A 6,687-nucleotide genomic window follows, 5' to 3' on the forward strand; every position below is an offset into this window, starting at 1 on the left:
TGCAATAGAACTCTAACACAACTCTTCTTGAAAATGGACCTGCAGTGGTGACAATATAATATAAATTCTGCTGGTTCAAGAAAGTCACCAAATTCTGCTTCTCAAAGGAAGCTTCATCAATATTTCTTTCTTCCCAACAATCTTTGCCAGAAAGAGCTTCCCATTCATCAGCAGATTCCTTTGAATAAAACTGAAGATTGTATGCATTAGCAGGATCAATATCAGTATCAGATTCCTCAGCAGTGTTGTCCTCAGTGTTGGCAACACTTTCATCAGCAACTTGTTCCTCAGAACTCTCAGAATCATCAGAAGCAGCATCCTCATAATCTTATTCCTCAGAACTAGATGAACTATTAGACTTCTGGGGCCGGTTATCCTCATATTCTTGCATCATTTCAGCATCGGGTTCATCATCATCAGATGGAACTCGTGAGGATACAGTTGGTTTAGCCTTGGACTTCCGAATGTTAGCCATGAATGTGTCCAGAGAAATTTCTTCATCAGTAGACATTGGAGCCTCTGTGTTAGTCTTTTTGGAATCATCAAAAACATCAGCACTAGATGGATCTTTCTCAGTAGAAGCCACATCAGTAGAATCTTCATCAGTTGAATCATCACCAGTAGACGAATCTTCATTCTTTGATTTGGTATTTTCAGCAACAGAGGTTTTTAGTATTGCAACCACCTCAAAATCTTGATCTGCAGAATCATCTCCAGAGGAAAAATCTGGATCATCTAAAATAGGACGAGAAGACTCCCCCTTTCCACGAAATCTCTTGTTTTAGTAAAATCGGGGTTGTAACCCGCTTGACGCTTAGTGGTAGCGCTCAGTCGTGTCGCGCCCAAATTACCCGACTCCAATCAGATAAATAAATTATGTTGTAGTGAGAGTAGAGATCGTTCCCACGAGAAAAGTGAAATTTATTTGTATTCTTAAAAATACTGGAAATAAATAAAAGGGGATTTGGAATTTTAAAAACTACTACGCAAGAATTAAAATTAGAAAGATCAATAAATTAATGAGACTTGGTATCTGTCGACTACACCCTTGAAATTATTCATTCGATCATCGAATGCCTAAAAATAATTAATTCCCATTGAATATTCATCATTGAAAATTTAATTCCTGTTTCACCTTAATTTTAGTTAATTAGAAACCAGCGTTCTAGATTAACCCTTACCCCATAAATCAACCCGATACCAGCGATCTAGATTTAAATCCACGCTAGCATTCAAACTAGTAAAACTGGTGAATCTAGACAACACATACACCGGCGGTTGTATTTAGCCTAGTCAATTGTTGTTCCTACGATTTAACAAATTCAACAACAGAAAATATTAAACGCAGTTGCTTCACAAATTAGATTATTCAAACAATTACGGATTTGAATTCTAATTTAGAAATAGATTGTACGAAAGAATTATCAGGTGATCAATCTAATAATAAAAAACACAAGCATGAAATAAATCAGAACAACTCTTGATACTCAAATTGAATTAAACACTAAAAAACTAAATCTCATAAATATAATAAAATCAAGGGTTTCGTCTTCCAAAACCAAGTACAAAAACTAAGAAAGAGTTGAAGAAGAAACAAAATCTAAGAATTGGAAAGATAAAACCTAGCCGCCAGAGCATTCTTCGCGTTCCAAGCCGTCCAATCTCATATATTTTTGAGTTCTAGATGATATTTAAAGTATAGAGTCTTTACCAAGAAAGTTTCCTATTTAAAATATAAATTCCCGACTTTTCGTCTCACCCGATCGATCGGTTAAAGTTGACGGATCGAACGAGCATAAAACTGCCAATTTTCTGTCCAACTTTTATTTTTGCTCCCGCTCGATCGGTTAAATGTTGCGGATCGAGCGAGCAACTTGTTTTCCAGCGAGCAGCGATTTTGAAAAATTCATATCCAAAGATCTAGCCGTCGGATTGAGCTGAAATTTGGAAAGAAGCTTTAAACATCTTGAATATCATTCTGAATAGTGGATATCTGATTTGGATACTTCTAAAATTAAAAATGATTTTTGGATCATTGCTGCTATGTAATTCTTCCCTTATCTCGCTCTTTCCTTCCATCTTTAGCTCCTTTTCTTTACTTTTCCTATATCAAATCACATATAATTATTAGTAACTATAACATGAATTTAATAAATCAAAATACACCTAATCATCACAAATAAACTCAATCAAACATAGGAAAATACCATCACATCAAATTCCCCCCTACTTAATCCTTGCTCGCCCTCGAGAAACACAAAACTAAAAATAAGCTCGAACTCATAATCCATAACAAAAATAACCATGATCTTCACATTTGTGCCTCAGGAATAAACTCAATGCATGATCAAGAAAGGCGTTAAATTGCTAACAACGGAACAATTTCAATATCCAGAAATTTCAACTAGAGATATAGCCCCAAACGTGTGTGTGTGTCATGTTACCCCAGCTACATGCAACTTCAAAAGACAAAGTTTCAAGACTGTTCGCCGACCTAAAACAAATCAGTGCAAGTCTCACAATCAAGAACTCTCCTCCCAACAATCCATCAACACAACACAACTCTCTTGAGATATACTTACGCACCGTCGGATTTTGCACCCGATATTTTAAAAGTCCCAATAATTACCCGCATACTTAGCTATAACTAGATAGGATTCGAATTTCCATCCCCTCGTCTATAGCCCGGATGGAACTACAATCCCATTAGTACCGCAAACTTAGCAATGAAATAGTGAATAGGATTTCATTCACATTCCAAGCCTGGATGGAATTGTTATTTCAAAAAAAATTTTAAAAATTTAACCTCATTGTACCCGCATACTTAGCCACAAACAAGACGAATAGGATTTCAAACATCTCGCTCGCAACCCGGATGGAGTTAATTACATTGTTATTAACATAGCATAAAATTTTTTTAAAAGGTGCGCCCAAGATTGTATATGCCATATCAAATAGATCATCAATATTCAAGAACTATCAAGTTCCACAAACACCTATTTTCGTGTAATGGTCCAACAGACATCCACAATATCTATTACATCGTTATACTTCACCAGTTAATCATGCGTGCATAAAATATTCAAAACACCTTATCAAAGTATAATTTGCATTGGAGATCAAAGTGTTCCAGGGTTAGCAAATCATCTATTTTCAAAAGCATGCATATCATCATCAATTAGATATCATCATGGGTTAGTGAATTGCAACAATCAAATTCATCACAAACTATGAGCTCTTAAATTTTTTTTTTCATAAAAAACTGGCTAAATTCTCTCAATGACTGGCTAAGTCCTCTCCCACATACTTAAAATCTTACATTGTCCCCAATGTAAGCAAAAATGCAAAACAAAAATAAAAAAAAACTAAGAATGAAAGAAAATACTCCCCTTGGGTTGCCTCCCAAGCAGCGCTTGATTTTCAGTCTTCAGCTTGACCCTCAGAAGCACTCTTCAAAGAGTGGCTGACGCCCAAAGTCAGTGTCATATGACACCACAAATGGGTCTTTGTTCCATGTGCCCTCAAGCTTGGCTAGATGTAAACAGTTAAAGCTCGTCACCTCAACAACACTCCGAAGTAGATGTTAGCGCTTAGTCGTGTCGCGCCCAAATTAACCCAACTCAGATTAACTAAATAAACATGTAGTAGCGAGAGTAGGGATCGTTCCCACGAGAAAAGTGAAATTTATTTGTGTCCTTAAAAATACTGAAAATAAATAAAAGGGATTTTTGGATTTTAAAAATTAACTACTAATAAATTAAAACAAATCAAAATAAATTCTTCCAAGTCTTGGTATCGGTCGACTACACCCTTGATATCATTCGTTCGATCATCGATTATCTAAAAATATTTAATCATGTTGAATATTCATCATTGGAAATTAAATCCCTGTTTCACCTTAATCTTAGTTAACTAGACACAAGCGTTCTAAGATAACCCTTACCAATGAATCAACCTAATACAAGCGATTAGATTTAAACCCACAATAGCATGCAAACTAGTGAAACTGACGAACCTAGACAACCCATACACAAGCGGATAGATTTAGCCTATTGAATTATTATCCCTACAATTCCTAATCTCACAAGCGGATGATTATTAATTGTAGTTGCTTCGCAAATCAGATAATTCGAACAATTACAGATTCGAACTCCAATTTAGCAATAGATTCTATACTCAAATTATCAGGTGATCAATCTAATAATCAAACATACAATCATGAAATAAATTAGAATAACTCTTGATACTCAATCAATAATCAAACTTTGAAAACATAAATCTCACGAATAAATTTATCAAGGGATTCGTCTTCCTTAACTAAGTATTAAGATTAGAAAGATTAAAACTAAGAACAAAGAAGATAAAGCTTAGCCGCCAGATGAATTCTCTCTGCTTCAGCCGTCCAAGTCTCTCTCTGCGTTCAACCCCCTTCGATCCCTTCTATTGTGTCTTTGAAATATCTTTTATACGTCCTCGAAGCCCGTCAAAGAAAGCCCGACAAATCGTGTGTTTTAAAGTAGCAAAAATCTGCCAATTTCTCACACAAAGCAGCGCGGGCGCGCCTATAAATCGGGAGGGCGCGCCTTAGCTTCATATTTTCACTTCTTTTCACGTCCAGGGATGGCGCGATCGCGCGTATAAATCGGGAGGGCGCGCATGCCTCTCGCATGTGTTATTCTGCAGCATGCGACAATTTCCAAAAAATCATATATCACAATCTAACCGTTGGATTGAGTTGAAATTTGGACAGCTGCTTCAAAACATCTTGAAATTTATTATGAACGGTGGAGATTGGAATTTAACTTTTCTACAATTAAATATGATTTTCTGATCATTGCTAATTTGTAATTCTTCTCTTATCTCGGCTCTTTCTTCCATCTTTAGTTCCATTTCTTCTTTTTTCCTATATCAAATCATATACAATGATTAATAAATATAAAACCAAATTTATCATTTAAAATGCATCGAATTATAACAAATAAACAAAGGAAAATATGGACACATCAGTAGATGGTAAACATGGGGAGTTAACATCTCTGCGGACTCTCGGCAGCCAAAATCTTTTGAAACTGGTACTGATGGAAAGAAAGGATCCTGGGGATGTATGTTTGATAATACTATCGAGGAGCTCAAATCGATAGACTCTTGAACTCCATCATCCTCAAACTCGAGTGGTAACAAATTTCCTTCATAACCTATTTCTTCCAGAACATTTTTCGGCTGAGGTTCAATAAGAAGAGAAGACTCAAGCACCTCAAAATCTTCAGCAGGAATTAATTCGCACTTCCAACCCTGGTTCACTGAGTCATCATCATCAAACCAAATTGGGTTGGTCACTGCTTGAGTATCTTGCTTAACTTCCTGTTCTCTTTGTTCATGGCGGATTGATCTCTTGATATTCTCTATGTGCTTCACAAGGTGACATCTAGAATTTTTTAGATCTTCTACAGTTTCCTCAGTCGATGCCACAAGCTTGCTCATTATATCCTCTAGCGGGTGTAAAACCAATTTAGAACAACTTTCATCCTCCTTTTAAAGCTCGAATGTTTGGTCTGTAAAATCTGGGTGTGTAAGATCCCAATACCGGTAATAGTCAAATTCTGCCATATCATCCAATAGATGCATCATACTATCATCATCTCGGGAAAATAATGAACTACCGCCTGCGAAAGCTCCTTCAATTATCCATCTAACTGTCACTGCATCCAAACCATCAAAAAAAAATGTAAGGGGAGAACAGTTAGAAAAATCATGAAACATGAAGATGGTTGCTAAATCTTTGAATCTCTCCTATGCTGCGTAGAAAGGCTCTCCGTGTTGCTGGATAAAACTTGCGAATACTTGTCGATTTGACATCTCGAAGTATTACCCACAAAAATTCTTGCAGAAAACAGAAAAAAGACGGTGAAAGAAAGAAAAAAAATAATAAAAATAATAAAAAACAAAAACACAAATAAATTTAACGCCTTACCCGGCAACGGCGCCAAAATTTGGGTGCGACACAACTGAGCGCTACCAAATTTATGATGAAGCTAGACAACACATACACCAGCGGTTGTATTTATCCTAGTCAATTGTTGTTCCTACGATTTAACAAATTCAACAGCAGAAAATATTAAACGCAGTTGCTTCACAAATTAGATTATTCAAACAATTACGGATTTGGATTCTAATTTAGAAATAGATTGTACCAAAGAATTATCAGGTGATCAATTTAATAATAAAAAACACAAGCATGAAATAAATCAGAACAACTCTTGATACTCAAATTGAATTAAACATTAAAAAACTGAATCTCACAAATATAATAAAATCAAGGGTTTTGTCTACTTAAACCAAGTACAAAAACTAAGAAAGAGTTGAAGAAGAAACTAAATCTAAGAATTGGAAAGATAAAACCTAGCCGCCAGAGCGTTCTTCGCGTTCCAAGCCGTTTAATCTCATATATTTTCGAGTTCTAGATGATATTTAAAGTATAGAGTCCTTCCCAAAAAAGTTTCCTATTTAAAATATAAATTCTCGACTTTTCATCTCGCCCGATCGATCGGTTAAAGTTGACGGATTGAGTGAGCATAAAACTGCCAAGTTTCTGTCCAACTTTTATTTCTGCTCCCGCTCGATCGGTTAAATGTTGCGGATCGAGCGATCAACTTTTTTTTCCAGCGAGCAGCGATTTTGAAAAATTTA

This window comes from Henckelia pumila, chromosome 4 (assembly GCF_033568475.1).
Source record: "Henckelia pumila isolate YLH828 chromosome 4, ASM3356847v2, whole genome shotgun sequence".
Classification (NCBI taxonomy): domain Eukaryota; kingdom Viridiplantae; phylum Streptophyta; class Magnoliopsida; order Lamiales; family Gesneriaceae; genus Henckelia; species Henckelia pumila.